Source organism: Leptidea sinapis, chromosome 26 (assembly GCF_905404315.1).
Source record: "Leptidea sinapis chromosome 26, ilLepSina1.1, whole genome shotgun sequence".
NCBI classification, from domain to species: domain Eukaryota; kingdom Metazoa; phylum Arthropoda; class Insecta; order Lepidoptera; family Pieridae; genus Leptidea; species Leptidea sinapis.
This window is the reverse complement of record NC_066290.1, coordinates 1,296,586-1,322,393: the sequence shown is the minus strand read 5'-3', so window position 1 is coordinate 1,322,393 and position 25,808 is coordinate 1,296,586. Positions and strand designations below refer to the sequence as shown.

General features: G+C 31.5%; 1 protein-coding gene across 2 annotated transcripts in view; it reads right to left on the bottom strand.

Annotated features, from left to right (window-relative positions):
• Window positions 1–25,808, bottom strand: part of LOC126972287 (ABC transporter G family member 23) — a 119,060-nt gene that overhangs the window by 39,211 nt on the left and 54,041 nt on the right. The window lies entirely within an intron of this gene.

Sequence of the window (25,808 nt, the reverse complement as noted above, 5' to 3'; positions counted from 1 at the left end):
TAACACAAACGTACATGTTTGTCATTTAATCGCGACGTGGAAATTAAACAAAGTAATTATAATAAAATGTTACTATTTAAAATGATGATTATAGTATTCATTTGTGGTATTTTTAGCATTATAAAAAATGCCAAACTTCTATTTGAAAATATTATTCTAGTAGTTTTTGCTTCGGTACAGTTTTAATTTAGATGTGATATCATTATTTGTAAGTAGGTTTCATATTTACTAAATTCGTAAATTTTTTTCTGAACAAACATAGAGTACTGAAATTCAATTTAATACAAAACTGGATTTAACGATCATTAATGTTCTATACTTTTTAGATAAAGAAGCCCGTTGTGTTTCTAGTTTTCTAGACAGTCTGAAGCATACTTTTTCGAATGGGCGGCAGATAGTTTTTGTCGTCTAATAGGTGATTTTAATAACTGTTTTGATAAAAAAATTAATTTGTATACGAGTCTGTAGATGGTAAGGAGCCCCTCTCTATTTTCTCGCTATTTAGTATCCAAGTATCTATGTTATATTATTACTTCTATCCGTGTATATAACAGGCCACGGTGGGAATATTTTGATTAAGAATCATTCAAAACTATTCTTGTAATATCACAAAACTGAAATGCAAAGTATTTTCATAAATAAATGTTTCAAGAAAACACAACACAATTCTCAAACAAGACAATACATTAAGTAATTGAAATTCTTGTGACCAATTCACTTTCACTTTTTCATTTTAATTAAATGTATCTTGGTATCTTTACCGGCTCCTTTGCACAGTATGCCTGCCTGAGACTTAACATCTTATATCTCAAGGTGACGAGCGCAATTTTGGTGCCGCTCAGAATTTTTGGGTTTTTCAAGAATCCTGAGCAGCACTGCATTGTATTGGGCAAGACGTATCAATACCATCAGCTGAACGTCCTGCTCGTCACGTCACTTTTCATTAAAAAAAACTTTTCACATAATCAACATCTGAGATTGAGTTCCCATCAGAGACAATAATAATAAATAACTCACAGTTAAAATAGCACGGTTTTATAAAGAGGCCTTAGAAATCCACGGTCGACTAGGAGCAAAGGTCTGTTACCTCGAACAGATAGGGCATTTTTACTTAACCAAGGTTACCATTACAAACAAAATATTACAAACTCCATCTCAGTTTTATGAAATCAAGATCTCATGACAAAAAGCCAAGGCTTCGATACTTTTTAGCTAATATTCAACACATTTTTTTGCAATACAAGAAGGTACAAGCATATAACATATTAAAAATAACGTATTTAAACCATGATTAATTGTAAATACAATTAGTATTTCTTTGTTCAACTAGTTTTACATTGTTTGCAACGTAGCAATCATATTTTATTTGGAAACTTCGCATCTTTCAGGAAGTACCGACTTAGATACGTAATAACTCACAAATCGTTACACAATTAAGAGTGTTATTTTATTGAAATAACTCTACGCTAATCATCTATCAATCTAAGATATCTCATAACCCGGTCGAAATTTAATAGTTGAATATTGACAACTCATACAGCCCAGTGATTAGTAACACAGACTACTAAACCAGAGGTCCTGAGTTCGAACTTCTTGAAAACGATTGTATGATGAATATTAATGTGTTTTTCCTGGTTATTCAAATACAAATATTTTTATTCAAAATAGGATTCAAAATCACTTATTGAACGTCAAAAACTACCACCCATTCAAAAAAGACTGCCTCAGACCTGAGAATTATAATGTTTGTATATTATGGTAATTTATATTTTTGGTAACTATAACGACCCCGTGTCGCGAGTTCAATGGTTTTATCCGATCTCTAAAATGACCATCGCGCGTAAAAAAGTTCTATCTTACAATTGCATAGAACTTCTCAGTCATAATACTTTACTGGACTAATAAATAGAATTAGTTTGTAGAATATGAATCTTACAGCGATACGATTTAAATTTAAATTCCTCGACATCAAAGGAGGCAGGCTTCTATCGCAGGCTCTGTCCCCGCGTGTCGGAGGATCCACAAAAACTGTTCACCCGTTAGCATGTTAACCGGTCAGTGACCGAAGGAAGTATTATAACTGTACAAGTGTTTATAATTGATGGGAACATCTAAATATCAGAATTATAACCGACCTCCATTAAGTATTGTTGAAGATTTGTTGTACAAATATAGTTTGTTACAGATAAAAGATTCTTAAAAGTATCAACTGTTGAGGCGCGTTTGGGAATAAATGATTACAGGGAATTATTTTACGAAGCCCACGCACAGTTAAAAATATCTACCGACTCCCTCTAATGTTTATTAATATAACAAGTATCAGTGTTAATACTTAACAACTGTGAACACGACAGAGTACTACAGAGGTTAATAAACAAAATAATTTTTAAGTTTCTACGCCGTAGAATTTAGGGTGCGGCCTAATTGTCACAATTCGTCATTATATCATTTATATTTTAATTAGATATCTGATAATGATGATGTTAACACCAAAAATAGTTTTATTTTTATGGAAAAGGAGGACAAACGAGTGTACGGGTCACCTGTTGTTAAGTGATCACCGCCGCCCACATTCTCTTGCAACGCCAGAGGAATCACAGGAACATTTTTTAAACATATTTCTATATTTAGATTTATATTTTATTTGTATATTACTCAACTAAGTCTAATTAACAAGTCTTGTGTTTGGCGAACAACGGCTTTTAGATCTGGATCTCAGATGTACTACAATGTACTTTGTAAGTGTTGTAAAATTCAAAAGAATTATTAACAAACGTTTAAAAAAATAACCATAAAATAAAAAATACCCAGCTCAATTTGATATTCTGATATATTATGGCCGATCAATTAACAATATTGAAACCTCCTTTCAGGCACGAAAACAATTTTCAATTATTAACTTGTTATACTGGCTGTCTTTTTTGTACGTAAGTGGCATGACGACAATTTGAATATTTCCGTGTACCAATGGATATAAAAAACGGGGAAATTTTAGTCAAACTGATAATATTAACAACAGCATTCGATCTATATTATACGATTATTTAGAATCTGGATTGTACTTCACCCGATAGCTGATTCAGAATCTGCATTTAAATATTTTACTCTTAGTATCCAAATCGAAATGGTATAAAACCAAAAAAAAAAAATAGTCGTCCCATACATATTGAAAAAAGAGGTCAAGGACGTTCCATATATAAAACTCAAATATTTTTATTCTAAACAGAATTTTAAATCACGTCAAAAACTGCCACCCATTCGAAACTTTAAGATACTTACACGTAAGAAGAATGGACGCCAAAAACTTAATTTTTTTTATAAAATTTCGTTACCTACGGACTCATTAAGATAAAACTATAAGGTATAATATAAATATAGGGGACTAAATGTTCAGCTGATGGTGATTGATACGTTTTGCCCATTACAATGCAGTGCCGCTCAGGATTCTTGAAAAACCCAAAAATTCTGACCGGCACTACAATAATTGCGCTCGTCACCTTGAGACATAAGATGTTAAGTCTCATTTGCCCAGTAATTTCACTAGCTACGGCGCCCTTCAGACTGAAACACAGTAATGTTTACATATTACTGCTTTACGGCAGAAATAGGCGCAATTAACCACTTCTAAGTTCCTCTTAAACTTAATGCTCAAACGTCCAATGTGTGCCATACAAGGTCTGAAAAATAAACTATTCATGTGCTTTTACGACTTAATAAGGTTATTTTTAATAACGTGAACGTTACGAACGTTACGAAACATGGACAAATAAATAAAATAATTCTTAATTTAAATTTAAAAATCCTTATTGAAGAAATATTGGACTTAGTAAAAAATATTACGAATTAAACTTAATATGATTCATGTTGCATTCAACTTCTACAATAAAAATATCAGATTTGACTTTAAAATGCTGCAATATTTAATATAATTCAGCATCAAATTATTTTAGTTTACAAACACACTTTAAGAAGAAAATATTTCTTTAATATATTATTAGCATATTAAAATAAAACATATATTATTGTACTTTATGTCGATATGTAAAGAATTTTTATTTATTTTTTAGTATTGAAAACAGCATTAAATATATTATGTACTTATAATTAAAGGGCATCGGCAGCTCTTTTAGGCTGCCAATCCCAAAGGGTAAAAATGGAACCCTAGTACTATTACCGCAGTGCGTCTATCTGTCTGTCCGTCTGTCACCAAGCTGTGTGTCATGAACCGTAATAGTTAAACAGTTGAAATGATTACAGATGATGTATTTATATTGCCGCTATAACAACAAAAACTCAAAAATAAAATAAAATAAATATTTAAGGGGCTCCCATACAACAAACGTGATTTTTATAGATGATGTTTTTATAATTCCATATTTAGTTTTTATAGATCGAACTCGCACTTGGCCTGTTTTCTCTTATATCACTTGTATATCGATACTTTTGAAACTATCCAGGTGATTTATACTACGATACTTAAATAACTTCAAGTAAATTGGATACATTGAAGTGAGTGAAGATAATAAAATACTGTTTGAAGGACTAAAACACCCTTAATTTAAACTATATTTTTTAATTATGCTTTTGCGTATAGATCACATTTTTCACTTAGATCATTTATACGTTTAGATACACTATGACAGCTGTGAAAACGTCGAAAAGTATTGAGTTTAGAATTTACCTCTATTTGGAGCAATGCACGCACACTAACACAAAGTGTCATGCAAATCGCGAGTGTAAGACGTAGCTTGTCACGCACATTAAACTAATATTCCTGGCCTGTTTTTATTGGTTTTCTAGCAGCAAGATACTGTATAAATTACGTAACTATGATGATTGATGTAAATATACATACAAAGATATGGACGAAAGTCACATACACAGCATAATAGAAACAGTATACCTTATAGATCAACTGTTGTGATTATTCTAGTATTAAAAGTGGTAATTTATCGGAAGTTATAACTTCAAAATAACCATTTAGTGACCTACTATGTAATCTGCCGTTGTATTTTATAAATACAAAGATTTATTTAGCATGTCGTCCACGGTACGTGACAATCTGACTATAAACTCGGAATTTATCTTCGCTCAAATGTCTTATAGATCAAAGATAACGACTATAAGAATGGCAACAGATATATGACCATATATAAACGTGTGGTGACAGAAGGAGTGTCTATCTATCGTAAGCACGTGTCAGATTCTGTTTTACGGTAATTAAATGAACAAATATCTGTAAGGCCGATATTTAAATAACGTATTTTCTTGCCATACATTGCCCTCACGTCACACAGCGATCCTCTGCTGGAAAATAATAAATAACATGCGAAGCAGAATAAAACCCGGAAAAAATAAATGAGGAAAAATCCTAACAGTTAATTAGTGTAATAACATAATTCGTTTGACCTATCACCATAGTGATAATGTCTATATATATATATAAAATATGTATATGATATACTTTAATCTTTGAGGTTCATATTAGGCATGATGGTATTATTGAGTTATCTCCTCATGGGCCATGATTAAATCAAACTAGTAGTAATTACACGTCCATTATTTATTAATAAACACTCGTGTAATGCGCAAAGGGGCCCGAAAACAACTGACTCGCGACTCGTCATTTGCACACGAGCTACATAAAATTTAAAAATGTAATTTCGTGATTTTCTCCAACTAAAAATTTATAACTACTATTGCTTATAATAATTATTCTCATGTTAAAAGTCCACTGTCGGTCCGTCTGTTAGCGGGAAGTATCTCATAAACAGTTAAAGTTAAAACCATTGTATAGAGTTGCCGATAAATTATTATAAGGATTAAAGTTTATAAAAATGAAAAACTCCAAAATTGCCTTGTAAACGTAAAGGAATCTTATTTTACAAAAGAATATTACTCAATAGTGAAGGGACGTATTTGAGTCATGTTAGTTTGGAACACATGTTACAGAAAATTCTTAGTTTTACTCTGTTGTCTCTGAATTTGTTGCCTAAAAAGACATAGGGGCGAAAAATAACACTTTCCTGGCATGGTAAAAAAAAACAAATTTCCGAAAATGTGGCAGAATATTATTTAAAATGTTTATAGTGTTTCATTTAAAAAATTGATAAGTATTATATTTTTTTTTTAATATATTCAAAAATAATAAAGTTAATAACTTATGTGGTAGTTTAGCTATAAAGTAATTAAGTTGAGGATCTGAACTCACACAATAAGAGGCTTGTGTGAAAATGCGGTAATGTAAATGTTTATGGACAAAATTATTATTAAAACATTGCAAAAACCGAGTGGAAAATCTCAGGCTTGTAATGAAACAATAGTTGAGTGACATTGACTTATAACCCCTTCTATGAAGGCCTTACACGAAGGCTATATTGTAGAGTTGCTTACGTGCATTAGTGATTATCGACAAAAATTCTAAGCTGTCACATAGATGGACTATTCGAAAAATATGAATAAATTTTTTGCAAGTAGGAAACAAGCCTACTCCCGCGATATTTCTCGCGTAATTTTCAGCTTATTATTTCAATTAAATTATTTTTTTCGTGAACCTTTTTGTAGTAGAGGCAAGACTCAAGTCCAAAAATTCTAAGTAATTTCCCTATAAATTCTCATTACTTTAATGTTTTATTTAATGGTTAAAAATCAACTGCGATTATAAGTTCCATGTTAAAAATAGAACTAATAAATGTGTGCTATTCACTGAGAACTATTGATAATATACAAGTTCTCAAACGGAAATATATACATTTACTTTTTTTATTACTTTAATGTATAGATACGATCTTATAATAATATTATAGATATTAGAATATTCATATCAGAATGAATTACCTAAGAAATGATTGGATGCATTTCATTTCGTATAACTCGATATAAGATTGCATTACAACACATATAACTTTTGATTAAATAACTATAATATAACTCATAATAGCCCAACTATCAACATGTTAATATTATTATTATAACTAGCTGACCCAGCAAACGTTGTATTGCCGATATTAAAATCGCGATACCAAAGTAACTGTTGATCATAGATGGGTGAAAATTTGAAATTGTATGTATTTTTGATGCTGACTCATAATCAAACAAATTTAAAAAAAAGTCAAAAAAATTAAAAAAAAAATTGGCGTGGACCACCCTTAACAATTAGGGGGATTAAAAATAGATGTTGTCCGATTCTCAGACCTACCCAATATGCACTCAAAATTTCATAAAAATCGGTCAAGCCGTTTCGAAGGAGTTTAACTACAAACACCGCGACATGAGAATTTTATATATTAGATTCAACCCCTTACATATTAACACGGACATACTTTTCCAAGTATGCATTTTATTATAACTTGCCACAAGATGGCGCTGCAAGGCAACACTTCTCGGGAAGTGCCTTTGCATTGAAGTTACAACTGGGCCGAAAGTGTGTTATTTATTACGTGCAAGCGGGTGGAATAATATAATAAAAATGAATCTCTAATATATTTTCAGAAAGCCCTTTAAAAACCTCAAATAGCTCTTTGTATCAATCTTAAATTGATTCTGTAACATTTTTTCCTTGTATTGTAATATATAACAATTTTAGTAGACATATAACTCGGAGAAAATGCGATTCTCTTACTCGAGTGCTATAATTTTATAAATACTACTAGCTGACCCAGCAAACGTTGTATTGCCGATATTAAAATCGCGATACAAAAGTAACTGTTGATCGTAGATGGGTGAAAATTTGAAGTTGTATGTATTTTTTAATGCTGACTCATAATCAAACAAATTTAAAAAAAAAATCAAAAAAAAATATTAAAAAAATCGTGTGGACCACCCTTAACATTTAGGGGAATGAAAAATAAATGTTGGCCAATTCTCAGACCTACCCAATATGCACTAAAAAATTTCATGAGAATCGGTGAAGCCGTTTCGGAGGAGAAGGGGAACGAACATTGTGACACGAGAATTTTATATATAAGATTATTTTGATTTGATCACTAACATAGTTCATAAGCAACACTGTTACTGATACTTTTACTAACATGTAAGGAGGTTTCTTTGAAACAAATAAAAATTAAAAAAAATGAGGCACTCAGCGTCACCTAGTGCCTACACTACACTCTCTAAGGAATAGCTAACATTCTAAGTAACTTCCTTTGGTGAGCTAAGAGTATGTACTCTATGGCTTACATCAACAAAATCGTAACATAATGATTTAAAAGAGTCTGTATTCAAATCATGTATCTGCCAGGCCCGACACTCTTTCATACTACCAATTGATATTTCTTTATTAGTTCATTCTGTGGCAGTGCTGCAGATTTATTTATACCTGATTTGATAAATATCTTAATCTAGATTGCAACTTTAAGATAGATCAATCTGCAGTAAGTCACGTAATTGAGATAACATAATAGTGATTAATTTTGAACTAAGAATTAAGTTGACTGCATTTATTGCAATTAATATTTGTGTTGCTGTTTTTTTTAAATAAGATTTATACACTGAAGCCAAAACATCTTACAAAACAAGTCTGATTTCTACATTCCTATTGCTAATGAGATTGCAAGCGGGAATCTTAATTACAACCAGATGTATCTGGAGATAGATGCGTCGATATATCTGGAACATTATTTTAAATTTAATAGAAAAAGTATGTTAAGCTACACAAAATGTTTGAAAATTAAACTTGAGTCATTTCAGAGTTATTTTATAAATTTACTAGCTGACCCAGCAAACGTTGTATTGCCATATAAAGTAATAAAAAAAAATTGGGGTGTAAAAAGCAGATGCAACCGAATCTCAGATCTACATTTATCATACTACAATTATTGTCAGTATTGATCCATTGCCATCTTGCAACCCTATAGCGGATTTGTGGATGGAACAGAATAATATATAAATCGCGATACAAAAATAGGGGTTGATCATAGAGGATTGTATGTATTTTTTAATGAATCATAAAAAAAGAAAAACAAAAAATTACGTCTAAAAAAACAAAAAAAAAATTTTTTGGGGACTACCCTTAACATTTAGGGGGATAAAAAATAGATAGTAGTCAACTCTCAGACCTACTGAATATGCATATAAAATTTGGTAGAGGAGTAAGGTAACTAACATTGTGACACGAGAATTTGATATATAAGATTTGATTCATAAGTAATTCCATTCCAAATCCATTTCAACTACTTATTGTTCAAATTTAGTGATCGTTTGTCCGCAAGTAAGCTGCAGTAGCCACGCGCAATCGTTACATAAATGACGAACAACTCAGAAGATATGTTGTTACGCAAACATTATGAGATGAGGGAAACGGGAAGGTGTTTTTGTCTCAGCATTATTATTAGCAATAGAAACTTCAATAATTGTTTATTTTTAAATTATCCCTCTTTATTCAACCCAACTTTATTCAGGTATAAAGAGAAACAACTAATAATTTCCTGCTAACGAATACAGAAATGTTTCTGCTAACGATGACGATCGTTAAACCAAAAAAGCAATTCCGTTACATTATATAACTTATAACCACAGAGTTAACATATATACTCACATCTAAAATACAACACGATTGTTTTTAAATACATCTGTAAAAGAAACATTTTTCTTAAGATTCACGGCGGCCATTTTGAAACCAGCCGTCTTGATTTTTTATTACTTGTTGTTTTTGCGGCACTCGTCATACACTCAGTTAAAACTAGCTTTACTATTGCACTTTATGAGATACTAACTGCTTACAGACACTCGGATCGACAGCGGGGTTTTTGTAATAGGGGCTCCTGTAGGTTAGTTACCCTTTAAGTATTGAATCCTATAAATATAGCGTCTTATATTATTATGTAATGTTCTTAAATTCATCAAAAATTATACATTTCTATTATAGTGTCAGTGTCTTTAACTCCAAGTTTAAAATTACTTCTCTCTGTCCTGTTATTCTGTAATGGCAAACGTACGTTACGTTAGATAAAGTAAAAAGTTTTAAACTGGGAATAACTTTACTTCCCGTTTATTAATAAGACGGTTACTGTGTTATTACAAAAAAGTTAAACGTGAGTTGAATAATTGTTTTAAAAAAGTTCTATTATCATCAGTGTCTCTCTGTGTTGAGCGTTCAACAGTCTTTAGACATTGCTTATTTTTAAACACGAGTCGAAGCTTATCTAACGGATTGATCATATTCTTAGAGAAGATATAGATTATATGATGACAGATAGATGACAGCTGACAAAAATTGCGTTCCTTTAATTGTTCCTGTACACTTCAGTTTATGTTGTGCTTAACGATGTTTTAGTTAAACCTAAGCTAAACACTGTTTTGTAATAGAAAAAGATAAACTCCATTTTAGACGTCATTATTGTTAGGTCACTGACGTTGTTATAGTAATCATTGTGTAACAAAACACATGTCAAAGCCATGTTAAATTTTTTTTTTGTAATAACACCGTTATTGTTTAAGTCCTTCTAAATCTATGGTAATGTTAAAAAATGTTTTTAAAAACATAATGTGAACAAAGATTACTTGCTTTGGCTCTCTACACGTATTCAATCACGCAGAGTAAATATTCTTCAAGAACGCATGCTAAGTTTTGCTTACAAGTGTTTAATAAATATAAAATATTAAAAACATATATAGGTAGTTACTTTGTTACGTAAACGGCGGGCGACCTTAGCGTAAGATCTTTACACTACCTTCGGTATGGCGGAAGGTCTCGGTATAAATCAATTAATTTACATAATATTTTATAGCATGGCAAGGTTCTGTCTAATCGCCGCGACCGTTAGGATTTACCCCTCTTTTATTAGTAATCTTGTGACTAATCGAGTTTCATCATTGTGGTCAATATAAAAGGACCTCATAAACAGCCATCGTTAAATAAAATACTTTTTGAGGAATTAAAACGCGTAATTTTTTTTAATGAAGGCGAACGTTTTCGGGAAAATACCTTAAGGCGCGGACTGACTAGGATTGTAAACCCTACAACCAATTGTACAATATTTGTGTTGATCGTGAGGCTAAGCTGCAAATGGGCATTTATTTTACTGGGCATTTACTTTATCTTCTAACTAGCTGACCCGGCAAACGTTGTTTTGCCATATAAAGTATAATTCACGCGATAGTTTTATAAGTAATAAAATATTGCCTATATTATGCCTGTACATCATTTTGTTCTATTGTCAATAGTTTTTGCAGCGCACGCAAAAATAGGTTTTCGATTTTACAAAATAGCAATTTTATTACGGATCCCTAATTTTGACAAAAAAAACATAGCCTATAACCTTCCTCGATAAATGGACTACCCAACACTGAAAGAATCATTCAAATCGGATCAGTAGTACCAGAGATTAGCGCGTTCAAACAAACAAACAAACACTGCAGCTTTATAATATTATATTATATATAAATATATATTATTATAGTATAGATTATTAAAAATATACATATTAAATTGAATATTTGTTCGGTTTTAGTTTTAGAAAAATACTAGTTCTATTAAATTGTTTAAAATAAGAATGTTGCTATCGCTGAAAATTAAGAGATTTATAGCTCCAAAGTTTACTTTTAGGAAGCAACTTCCAAATCTTTTTATTTGGATATTTCAAATTATATATAAATATTCTGTTCGGTTCAAATTTTTCTTTAAGTCCTTCTTTTTGTAATCTATTTTTTGCGTCGGAAAATTTTCATTGCGTTATGTTGTAATCGACTCTCTAAGAAACCAAATTTTGTGGATATTGAGGTATGACCGCGCCTTAAGAATAAAATACTTAGTTAGTTACACGCGTTTTTATCCTTTAAAAATATTTTATGTCATAGTTTGCTGAAATCGCGGCGCCTCTTTCTGCCGTGAAGCAGTAATGTATAAACATTACTGACGGACAGGTTCCAGCATGAAATTACCATACAAAACAATTGAATATAAGTATTAGAAATGGTAAGATTTATTATAATAGTTTTATTATTCACGAAGGAACAATAAATGCAATAACGAGTGATAGAATAGCTCAAGATATTTCTGTTGAGTCAGACTTTATACACACAATGAATTCTATGAATGTCAAAGACCTCACTGTTGAGCCGAGTCTGCGGTTTCTGATAAATAATTATATGGCTAATACTTTATATTATTTCCTGTTTATATGATTCTGCATTCATCTCAATCATGGAGTTATTGGACATTGGACTCTACATAATACACAGAAACAGATGTATGAAACTTTATTTATATGCATGTGCGGAAGTCAATAAAGGGATTATATATGTAACGTATATACGATAGTTGCTAGTTTGAAACATGCTGCAATTATTGTACTCTAAACTGACCGAAGCTATTCAAATAAATAAAAAAGGGTGTGTGTACTTAAACCACACGATGTAATTATTTTGTATATAAATATGTGTAAATGACTCTGCAAAATTTTGCTCTATTTGATACGCGTTTCCTCAGTCGACTCGTCATCTCTACCCGAACGGTACGGTAAAGGTGCTCAGATTTCAAAAATTATGCGAATATCAGAACCATTTGAAAAATTAGCCTTCCTTTGGATATTTCAATAGTAGAAAGCAGGATTCTATGGTAAGAAGATACGCATTGGAAAATGTTAGTCTGAAAGTAAACGTGCGGAAAAAGTAATATTGCGGATCGTAATAATAAGTATTAACTAATCAAACTAGTCATTTAGCGTAATACATCGTGTGCCACAATCAATGTGTCAGCATTAATTTATTTTACGGGTACGGGTTAATTGAAGCCCTCGACTTCGCATGGTGCCTAAATTTGAACGCTTGTTAAAAATGTACTATTAATGTCCAAAACTTACACTTAAGACTGTCGAAATAAAAACATATTTTAACATTTACCACCACCTTGAGCTTTAATGAGAAGAAGTGAAAAGAAACTCATCAAACCATTCATATCAAGCTTCATAATTTTACATTTTTTTAAATACAATCCAATAAAAATCAAAAAATCCTTCCATCAGTATAATAGTGACTCTGCTGGTGATTTTTGAGAGACTGGCCCAAAGGTCAATCTTCATCAACAATTCCGTTCATATTTGCATTCTTTAGAGCAGAGCGTCGGTGACGCAATTTTTAGATCAATTGACTATCACCAGGTGCCGTGTTCAACCCCACCTCAACCGTGACGTATCAATGACATTTCAATTTTAGAATTCTTTTGCTTTCAATGTCTCCTCTCCCTAGTTTTCAATCCTTTTGTGAATATTTCGTGTAAATATATTAAAAATAATAAGATTAAGAAGTAAATATCACTAAGTGCTTATATTTATATTATTTAAGTAATTATATTTGTGTGTGTCCTTTATAATGTAACAGCATGTATATTTGTTCATATCTAAATTTGTCGCGCACATACTTTTAGGAAATTTAAGACTTTTATGGTTTTCTCATGGAAACCATTGTCAGATGTGGACCAAATTGTAATGGGACCGCACGGGAAGCACCACCTTTCAAATAAAGAAGAATTATCAATATCAGTTCACCCAGTCGAAAGTTCTGAGGTAACAAACATAAAAAAACATACTGACAAATTGAGAATCTCCTCGTTTTTTGAAGTCGGTTAGTAAGAAGATTAAACTTATTTCAATCTTTAGCACCGATCACTATCATTAAAATTATAAAACAATTACTCTAAGCTTGGTGGTCTTCTTTAACGTAATATTGGTTAACTTGTGACACCATAGAAGCCACAGTAGGAAGAATAGAATAGAATAGTTTTATTCGACACTTTATAATATGGGTAACGTTCTCGTGATTCCTGTAGTGTACGGATCGCGGTCATCACATACCATCAGGTGACTCTTATCTATACTCATTTGGTCTCCTCTTTCATAAAAAAGCAAATAATAAAAGTGTGTGTACTTATGTGTGCACGCAAGAAGTTATACTTCTTTGGCTTAACAAAGTAAAAATCCTTAAAATTATTTATTGCTCCTGCTATTCTAAGTTTGTAAAGAACAATATTGTAAAAAAATTAATTAATTATTAAATAACGAATATGGCTGTATGGGCTTGAATCCTTTGCCTGTTCTACTAATGAACGAAGAAACCAAACAACGTCACGTCGCAAACGTCAGAAAATTTCAGGAACCAACTTCACCCAGTTACTTTTACAGTGATGCGCGCGTATCTTAAAATTTCACTCTCATAATTTTTTCATAACACGCCTAAAGAAGTATAAATTCAAATTCGAATTCAAAATCAGTTTATTCAAGTAGGTCACGGAAATGACACTTATGAATGTCAAAAAAAAATATTTTTTCTTATTGAATCTACCGCTACTTCGTAAAGTGTTGAGCTAATGAGAAGAAGTAGCAAGAAACACATTGCCACTCTTTTGCCACTTCAATATTACAATACGTTTTGATTGCCTCAATGTATATTTAAATTGGAAATATCACACTAAATATAACAGATGTAAGTTTTATTCGTTCTACGTAAGCTTAACCCCTCATTTCCGACTGCTCTGCTAAATGATCGCAAGTTATTTCAAAATTAAATGCGCCAATACAAGCACAGATAATTATGCAACACGTTATGTAATTCTGATCATTGAGGCTTGCGTAAGGAATGTTGGTCATGATCTCCTCTCTTCCGTTAGAAAGTCTTCAATGATTTTAATAATTTCATCTTTACAGCTTGTTCCTGTCATAAGTCTTATAATATTAAGAGCTTCTGTCACGCCGAACATATTTACCACTTAAAATATGATATTAACTTATACTGTATTATACGTACATAAAAGAAAAATATAAAATTTTGCAAACTTAGAACAATACGATTTCTAAGACACTCAACTACAAGAAGTAATAGAAAACTGTAAAAACTTATTGTAACTCAAATGTTGATAGTTAAAAATTTTAAGGAAAAGAAAAGATTCAATAAAATTATGATTGATAATTTTACGTCCAACTCTTGAACGCAGATTGAATATATTGTAGATTAACAAGTTTTCATTAGAGACCAAAACTATTTTTAATATTTTTCCTTTGCAAGTGAATGAACAGGGTAGTTTAGTTTCAAATATTCTTTATTACAGATAAGGTTAATTACACTTATTCGCTAGTATATGTAACCTTAGTTAATATATATAACAATATTTTTTAAATACATATTTTTTATAAGTGCCAAGCCTCTTAATATAAAATTTATTAAATGGAAGAAAATAGCTTACAGAAGTACAAAAAATTTAACCAAAAAACACTTCCAAAACAATAGATATAATATGCACGAAAAAGTATAAAAACAATTGCATATTTTTATACAATCTAATTAATTAGTCTAATTCTAGTTACGATTATTGTTATTTTTGGAATCGTAAAGATATATAAATAATTATCAAAATCGGTTCACCCAGTCGAAAGTTTTCAGGTAACAAACATAAATAAACATACGACTGAGAAACTCCTCCTTTTTTGAAGTCGGTTAAAAAAAGGAGCTCTTGCCAATTTTGGCGCCTATAATTATAGAAAAATTTAATAATAGGTTGTGGTGTATCTGATACGTATTGTCGGCCATATTTAGAAAGCAGGTAAGTGTGTCAGTGTTATGTAACGTAACCTTTGGTCGGGACAAACATTCGGTAACCGATCCAACATCGGAGCCAGCGATGGACATCCGTTGAGCAGCCTTGCAGCACCGATCATACTAATTGTTGACTGCAGGTATGTAGGCCAATTGCAAGTGAACTGGTTTTGCGCAAAGATTTGTTGAACATGTTAATATTGCCACAGTGAATATCACAGCTTTAAGTTATTCTATGATTTATCTCTTTGCTAAGTGTAATTTTAAATTATGCTATTAAATAGTATTTTTCAACATAATGACAGTTTGCATGTAGTGTTGTAATTTCAAACCATTATTATATATAAATTATGTGTTTAAAACTATAATGCATTTTTTGTATTAAATATGTTTTAACTCTTTGGTGGAGCATCTTATAGAGGAGTGTAGCATTCTGTTAATAATCTAAAGAAGACCCAGACTATTTTCAATTCAGCGGGCTAATGAAAAATTACAAATATATACATACATAAATATTTTAATAACAGCGTTTCATGCATTACATCCGAGGGTCGAACCCGAAATGTAACAAATTTATGTAAAATTAACATGTTTTATTTTTAATGTATCAAGTTTCAGTGTTAAAATGTGTTAGGTGTTAAAAGTAATAATAATAATCTTGAGTATTCAAAGCTTATACTATTTTTGTTTCAAGTCAATTGTAATTCAGAATTCATGACTAGATTTAAAAGTTTGAGTTTTATCATACTATTATATACCCAAGTTTCAGGCACAGAATCAATTTATATTGTAATCAGAATATTCAATTAACATTCACATAAAACTAAATATTGCAAATCACTTCATTCATCGGTCAGTTCATCAGTTCAAACACACATTCAGAAGACAGGGATCACTTGAGTGAATTCGTACAATTAGGTGGACCATAACCAAAAATTAAAAAATAAAATTCCATTACACTTTTGTACACTTTGGAACACTTTCAAGGAAAGCTTCTTGAAAGCATGTCATATTGATTGGTACTATTGATATTAACTTAAGAAAATTGATTGAATTAGGCGTTACTTTGCGGAAATCCATAATTATACAAATGATTTAAGTTATCTTTAGTGCTAATTCCGCCAACATTTGTGTCCTGAGGATGCCTCGTGTAGAGGTGAAACACGTGTCGAATTGTTTTCAAAAAAAATGTTGGCGGAATTAACACTAAAGAAAACTTAACTCATTTGTATAATATTAACTTTTTAAATTCTAATTTTCAATAAGTGACGCAAACATCCAAGAAACAAACCTATGCAGGTTTCTAAAAAAAAAACTGATGTCTCCAGCTATGAACAAATAAAACCACACACCACGTTCTAATATGGATTGAATCCATTTATCTCATTGCCGACTTGCCAAACAATGCCCTTGCTTAAAACAATGACAGTCAAATATTGCATGTTTTATTAAAAAGAGCGCAAAAAAGAATCTTGGGAGAGTTTCTTGCGACGCTTTCTCTCAGAGCACCATTTGTTTCCGAAGCGGTGGTAGTGTTTAAAGTGACATCAAAAATAATTCTAAAGGAATCAATTTTGAGAAAATAAATGCTTTTTATGCCAACAAACTGTTAAAGTTTGGGAAGATTTATATGATTATATAAATTTAAAATAAATAAATAAATTTAAAATGTTACCAACGAACATGTAATAAAGTATTGATTGCTAAGTTTCACCAAATAACTTTCATATGTGTTTCGCCTGTAATCGAGGCATCTTTTTCTCTCGTTACAGCTTCTAGCGAGACGCAACTCCTGAAAATGTCTCATGTAGAGTCGCTACATGAAAATGTATAAAATCAATTTCGAATTGATTCCCAGAACAACAGTTAATTCAATCAAGTCTCGTTCCATTAGATCCGTGACTGAGCATTAAATTCTCGCGGTTGCATCGTATTGACCTTGAGGGCCGCAAGATTTCTATTTGTATGCGTGGACGCCGCGAGACGACCATTCGATACTTACAACACAGGCCACACGTGAGTGAAGCAATATCATTTCCATTGACTCAATCATAAACAATCTGCGTCACAGCACACAGTAATACCGTTTCAAATGAATGCATCAAATGGAGCAAATTTGACGCTATGAACTCGACAGTGATTCTTAAACCTGGAAACGTGTTGCACTCAAACATCACATTCAAATTAATTTAATCAGGTTTCCAATCATATCAGCACAATTTAAATTAATAATACTCAAAATTATATGCTTGTAAACCTTTATCTGGTTTATATAAACAAAAAAATTTAGCAGGAAAAATATTGTTATTTAATCTTCACTGATGAAGTTTTATTACGAGGAACCAACAAGTTTAAGGATTTTTAAATTCAAATGTACATTACACCGACATGTTCAATCAAATTTCCGATTCACGTCATTGGAAAGGGTTAAAGTTACGCTTTTTAAGACGTAATATTACTATTCTAATATTTCTGCATAAAAAGTGAATCTTCAATAATTAAAAGAACGAAGTAAAAAATAAATTAGTATTAATCTTAATCTTTGCCTACCTAAGCTTTACGAAATAGATGTTAGATAGACAAAAATATTTTAGTTTTGGAGTAACAAGGGAATTAATATACGTGGTAACCTTAGATTAAGGATTGGTCTCCGTTGCGCTCCAACTAGATACCGCAAGCGTAGTCGCAAAGTGCGGCATCTAATACTACGCCCAAGTGGGCGTACTCGAGCCAGTCTCAAACAATGTGTGATGTTGACGTGCTACATGTTCTGTAAAACTTTGCTAATAATTGAAACCAAAATACCGGGTTGGGTAGTAGAACTTTATTAAAAAAATTACTACAAAATATAAGAATGCCACTGGTATCTATCTGACTATCATTAGTAAGTATTTTGTATTATATTAATTTCAATGTAAAATATCACGAAGCGTATGTTCCAAAATTTGAAATACGCCATTGAGTGTCAAGATGCCACGCACACAAGCATCTAATAGTTGCCGTAATAAAAAAGCTATTGTTCTAAGGTAATGCGGTATCTAGTTGGAGTGCAGTGGAGACCAATCCTTAATCTAAGGTAGTAACGAAAGTAACTTTTCTTCCGGAAAAGGTGTGATAGATTCTGTATCACGCCACACTCCTACATGGCAAGCAAGACTGCTGTATCATTTAATGGTATTCATAACTTTAAAATATTGTTCTGTTTTGTACTTTCTCTTACTTAACAATAATTTATAAAGTTAAGTAACTGGTCATTGCCGTTGAAAGTACGATGACTAATGATTAAATGGGTTTATGTAATAAAAATCTTATTAAGAAAAGATATTTTCAAATAAAATCTTTATTATAAACTACCATAACACAGCTCGCTTCACCGTGGCAAATTTTTATAGCAGCACTATCTTGCAGAATAATTTAGCTAGGTGTAAACATATTCAGTGGGTTGGATTAGTGGGAGGCTCCTTTGTACAGGATGCCGGCTAGATTATGGGTACCACAACGGCGCCTTTACCTGCCGTGAAGCAGTAATGTGTAAACATCACTGTGTTTCGGTCTGAAGGGCGCCGTAGCTAGTGAAATTACTGGGCAAATAAGACTTAACATCTTATGTCTCAAGTTGATGAGCGCAATTGTAGTGCCACTCATAATTTTTTGGTCTTTTCAAGAATACGGACCGACACTGCATTGTAATGGGCAGGGCGTATCACTTACCATCAGCTGAACGTCCTGTTCGTCTCGTCCCGTATTTTCATAAAAAAAAGATAGGAATACCAGTTTTTTGAGATAATTGCTAGTATTTTATGTGCTTTTAGGGAGGGAAAAAGGCGTTGTTCCTTCCCACAATATAACATAGTTGGGATTTTTTAAATTGCTGCGTGTTTTAATAATGTTCTATTAACACACAGTCACTGATTATTACAACTTTGGTAACATATTTTATTTTTATACCTGTTTATCTAAGTAACAATATTCGGACGACCAAACATTCGGACTCGGATTTTTAAGAATGTACAAAAAAAAACAAAAAAAAACTAAAAGGATATCTGGATTCGGGGTTTTCTGCTTTTCGGATCACCCAATGTCATATCTGAGCTATTATAGTCTTGTATATAGTGGCGAAATTTACCTTTGTATTTTTATGTTATTATTGTAGCTGTTTCTCATTAAAACACGGATAAAACTACATTTTTTAAAATTGAAACCTACCTAGATCGAGTTATCCCAAAATCCCCTGTATACTAAATTTTGTGAAAATCGTTGAAGCCGTTTCCGACATTCAGATTATATGTATACAAGAATTGCTCGTTTAAAGATTTAAGATAAATATATCACTCACATGTATACGCATATATAGACACATTTTACCAATACTTATTATGTATGCACGCGGAACGTTTAGTAACGCAGTGTTATATACGTCAAAATATAAAAACAGATAATGTAAGAAGTAACCTTTAACATACGTTTACTTAATTATCATTATGTTAAATGTTTTTATTGCAATGACATCAGAGCCTCAACACATATTATTTATTATTCTTTTCTATTTTCAAGCCGGGTCCTTGAAATTAAATATTGTTTACGAAGTTAGTAATATTGGAAAATAGTTTCAAAACAAGCGAGCATGTCATATAGACATAAGCAATCAACCTCTTTAAAGTAGGAGTAAGTAAGATAAACATCAACAGACATAAACTAGAACAGTTTAGTGAAATGTTATTCATTTGTATATCAAATTCATTGACGACGTAGGATTCAAACCCTTATACCTCTATGGCTACGCCACCATTCGCATGATGCATGATCCATAAACCTTAATTTGTTTGTTTTTGTACAGCTAATCGTTAAGGTGGAACCATAGCTCGAGATTTAAATGAACATACCAAGATTTATGAATGACTAGCTGACCCGGCAAACGTTGTTTTGCCATATAAAGTATAATTCACGCGATAGTTTTATAAGTGATAATATATTGCCTATATTATAGCCTGTACATCATTTTGTTCTATTGTCAATAGTTTTTGCAGCGCACGCAAAAATAGGTTTTCGATTTTACACCTTGTGTTACAAAATAGCAATTTTATTACGGATCCCTAATTTTGAAAAAAAAAAACATAGCCTATAGCCTTCCTCGATAAATGGACTACCCAACACTGAAAGCATCATTCAATTTGGACCAGTACCAGAGATTAGCGCGTTCAAACAAACAAACAAACACTGCAGCTTTATAATATTAGTATAGATGTGTCACCTGTATGGTTTGGTTTGTACTTAGGGCTTTGGGGCGTATCCCTGTAGACGTGGATTTGAATCCACTTTATAATGCATACATTTTTATATATATAAATTAAATTTGTATATTTAAGGATCATTCGATATTTAAAGATGTATAAGAGAGAGAAATGCGAATTCACTTTCAGTTAACAAAGAAGAAGTTTTCAAAGAAAAGTTTAAATTTATTTATTATTTGAAAACCGGTCTGCGGCTACACCTATTTCAAGGAACTATGATGAAGGCTAAACCTAGATCTAACTGAATATACTAGGATACATCTAAGTTTAACCACATATGACCAGCTACCAGGGAATCCTTAAGAAGTGGAAGATGAAAGGATGGGATTCATTTTATAGATCATATTTGAGTTAAATGTGTTTTAACGTTACTGTGAGTGAACAACCTCGTAACAGATTCTATGATAGTTCTAATAAATTTAATAATTAAATTACACACCTGTTCTATTGCAACGGAAACTGTATATTTTATATTTTAAACTGTATTATTAATTAATTCTAATAGTTGTAAATAAATATATAATATATTCTAATGAGACTTGAAATTCCCATATTTGGTTTGGTTTCCGTTTAAAGTAAATTTTTTCATAGTGAAGTAACATTAAAATCGTCATATTTGTCTAAGGATCTATAATTTTTCATAAAGCAAGCAGGTAATCAGATTGTAATAGTAAACTAGACAGTAATAATAATTATATAACATTTAAATACGTACCTATGGGATATTTTTTATGATTTGGCGGCACTGCTACATGTGGCATGATCACGGCTGGACTGGGGTTTAATGGGGATTGTAATTAGGGAGTTCAATGAAAGTCCTCGTCTTGAAGGCTATTGTGCGATATATAGTACCTTCAACCTTAGAATATTCTAAAACCTTAAAGGTTGGCAACGCATCGTCGAAACCTCTGGGATTTAGGATATCTGTGGTTTGACGATTGGTTTTCCACTTTACATCACACAAGCTGCTTTCCTGGTTAGCCCTCACTTAATGTGTGAAACGTAAGAAATGGGTATTGTTCTGAAAGTTCTGCTGAAAGAATTCACTTCATAGATTGAGAGTAATTGTTACTGAATTATTAGTTAGTTTAACAAAACATGCAAGTTCAATATTTAGCCATGAGCAACAGAATTATATCTCCATTATCTATGAAAGCTTTCAGTGACATATTCGACTATAAGTTGTAACATACTAACACAAACACACCTCGTGACCTTGTTGTGACCTCACCAAGCACGAGGCCTCACATTAAGTAGGCACCTTATGTTTCGCAAATATCTTTAATGGAGACAAAATTAGTTTCCTGCTGAGTTATCGCAAACATTTCAAATCGTCTAATGTTTTAATGTAGTATCACTTAGTCATAGTGTTCCAAATGGATTACTTAACTTCCTTTGAAGTTGAGTTCACTCGTGTACCTTGTCTAACTGGTTTCTGATAACTTATATCTTAAGATGTATAGGCTTTACTGATTTAACTGGAACTATGGGTGGTCTCGATAAGTAAGATTGATAGAAAAATACTATACTTTGCTTGATCACACAGTTCTAAATTAATCGTTAAACTTAACGTTAATTTTCTAAACTAGAAAAGAGAAACATATAATGTATTATTTAAGTAGAAAATTTGGAAAATAGCATAAAGAAAATTTTTTACTTTGATAAAATATAATGCAATTTACAAGAACATAAAATGTATTTTTTCAGTCTTAAACATGGAATGGAAACCTTTTGAAATTCATGTTTATTGAAAAACTCAATGATATTAAGTTATATATATATCATATTAATATATATTATGTTATATTAATATTAATAATAAGTTGTTTTAAAAAAATCTGGGGTTGCCCAAGTCTTCTTATTATATGGAAAATAGTTCCTTATTGTTTGGCGCTTTATATACACGTGACTATGACGTAATATTCAAACCCGAGACAGTTTATTGCGACAAATGATGAAAACAACAAACAAGTATAATCACGCTGATACGGAAGAACACGAACAATAATGGTTTCCATTGATTATTGCTGAGGCTTCACTGCGAGCATTACTGAGTTCCCAGGGTACATACTGACACACTTAACGAAACAATTGTCTCTGCGTGTCAGTTCATTCTTCCTTATTTATGACTGATGCGTGAGAAAGTCACTGTTAATTTTGGTGCTAACGAAATTTCACTTAATGTTGTACTTTTTAAAAGCCATATCAGTAAGTATGGTTGCAAGTGCTTAGGATCCAAAGAATTGTTAAAAACTATCGACCCCACCCCGGATTCAAACAGTTTTAATCTAGAAAAATTAAATGAAAAGTGTGATGTGATTGAATTTGTTTATTTGATTAAATTGTAATAAAATTTGTAGTTGAGTTTTTGAAACACGATACGAACAATAATTGTTGTAAAATAAGGACAATGTATACACGTAGAATTAATGCCAGGCAAATCTACATAATGGTTAGACCACAAATTTGAATCTATCAAGTTGGATACAGTGTGAAACTGCATACAGTGTGCAAAATTTGATTTAAATCGGTTCAGTAGTTAAAGTTCATCGCGGACAAACAACGAGACACGAAATATTTATATATAGAGATTTGTTTGAATATTTAAATTTGTAAATAAATAATCTAAAATTCTTAACTGGATTATTGGAACTATTTAATAATAAAAATAATAATAATTGGAGCTGGAGAAATTATTATTTAAACTTTGATTGACTTTAATTTAATCTTTACCGTTAAAACTATTATTGGAAAAAACTAAACTGCTATTTACTTTAAAAATATCCTAATAATATCGAAAAATTTACCGAATGTCTGATTAACTAGATAACCATAAAATATTTTTACATACGAGTAAAATGTTGGAACGCGTTTATGTCTTTTCTATGAACGCTCTAAAATATTTATGTGACTTTTTTACCAGTATCTCTTATATGATTTAAATCCAGCGTGAAATTACTTAATATTTATTGACATTTCTAATTATCAATACATATTTATAAATGTATTTATTTTTAAATATATACATATAATATATGTAGATATCATCTACCTACCAGTTCTTACTCTAAACAATTTGTTATGTTTTGAACAAAGCATACAAGATTCTATAACAATGCGACCCTTGAACGGTTAGCTCAGTTGGTTAGAGCACCGGAACGGAACGCCGGAGATCGTGGGTTCGAATCCCGCATCGTTCATAAAATTTTGTTGTTTTTCAAATTTTATTTGTGTATTAATCCTAGAAGTGAGGGATAACCTTTAAAAACATAACAAATTGTTAAGATTTACAAGAGCGACATCTCAAGTCAATTTCCTAATATGCAAATATTGGGGTTGAGCAGGTTATCAACTGTAAAAGTAGATCCTGTAGATGAAGCCACAACCTGAGAGTTGAACAAAGCATACTAGATTTTATAACGATGCGACACTTGATCGGTTAGCTCAGTTGGTTATAGCACCGGCACGGAACGCCAGAGGTCGTGGGTTCGAGTCCCGCATCGTTCATAAAATTTTGTTGTTTTTCAAGTCCTTACTTACTTAAACTCTATAAACTTTTATAGAGTTTGTAGAGTTAGGACTGATAGGTAGAGTCAGTTATTGTAATAAAATTATTTCTGTAAATTTGGAATTCCATTAGACTTAGAGATTGACTCCAAGAGGTGTAATGCGGAATACAATATTCTCGAGAAAATTTAAACAGCTATGGAGACTAAATTTTGCTTGCATTTCTATTTCTAAGCAATTTCACGGCAAGCTAACGGGGTGACCGTGAAATGTGATTGGTGCTCACTTCGGCAGTACATAATACATATATAGTGAGAAATGCGGTTGGTGAATATTCTTAAATGTTTATGATTTACACTGAGTATTTCCTAAAAAGGTACCAAGTTAATAGCGTCAGCAAATAAGTTATTGTTTCGCAGAACTTCTTAGTTACTATAATTAATTCCTTACATTTGTTGAATCGAATTTGAATTCGAATATCTATTAGTACACTTTAAAAGTTTGAAGAAATTTTGATTGAAGCAAATATATTATGAGAGTTGAACAAAGCATACAAGATTTTATGACGATATGTCACTCGAAAGGTTAGCTCAGTTGGTTAGAGCACTGGCACGGAACGCTAGAGGGCGTGGGTTCGAGTCCCGCATCGTTCATAAAATTGTATTTGCGTATTAATCCTAGAAGTGAGGGTTATCACTTCAAAAACATAACAAATTGTTTAAATATATTTCATGGTATAAAAATATACATTTTTATACAGGACAGAATATAGATGTGGCTATTGTCATTCCTCCTTAATCTTTTTTAGGGAGTTAAAATTTTCTCCGTTATGTGTGTGGCTCTACAAAAATATCTCATACATTTTTAAATGTGAGAGTATTATTAATTTCTAACTATTGACGAAACCAACTCTACGTGAAATGTTTTTGGTGGGATTTTACTTCTTTTTGGTTCTTAGTATAACGAATTCACGGAACTCAACTACTTTTAAAGATTTTGATAAAAATTAGTGAATCAGTCACAAGATTGCGTATTTGATTTCAAAACTCTAAAAGATGGCTTAATTATATTTGGTAATGTATGTTAAGTCTACTAAGCAGGAATTTCGAAATATAGTTGGCTCGAAAATAACTACCTCTTGTCATTATTCCCAAGCTAGATAGACTCCAGTAAGCTTATATTTCAGTATATCCTGTAATTCAAATAATCAATTTATTAATATAACTATAAATTTTGTTCCAGGAAACAAACAAAATAATCAATACGTTTACCATGTAGAGACATTCATAAAAATCTCAATATACAGTATTTATATAAATATTAGCCACAAATAATTAAAAAATAGCACAAAATAACACCACAACATGTTTTTAAATTAAAATAAATTTTATAACTTATAAGTATGTATATATAAATTACTTAAACCAACTCATTTGTTAACTTCAACAGCCTTCGTTATGTACTCACTTTTGACATTAACTCTGT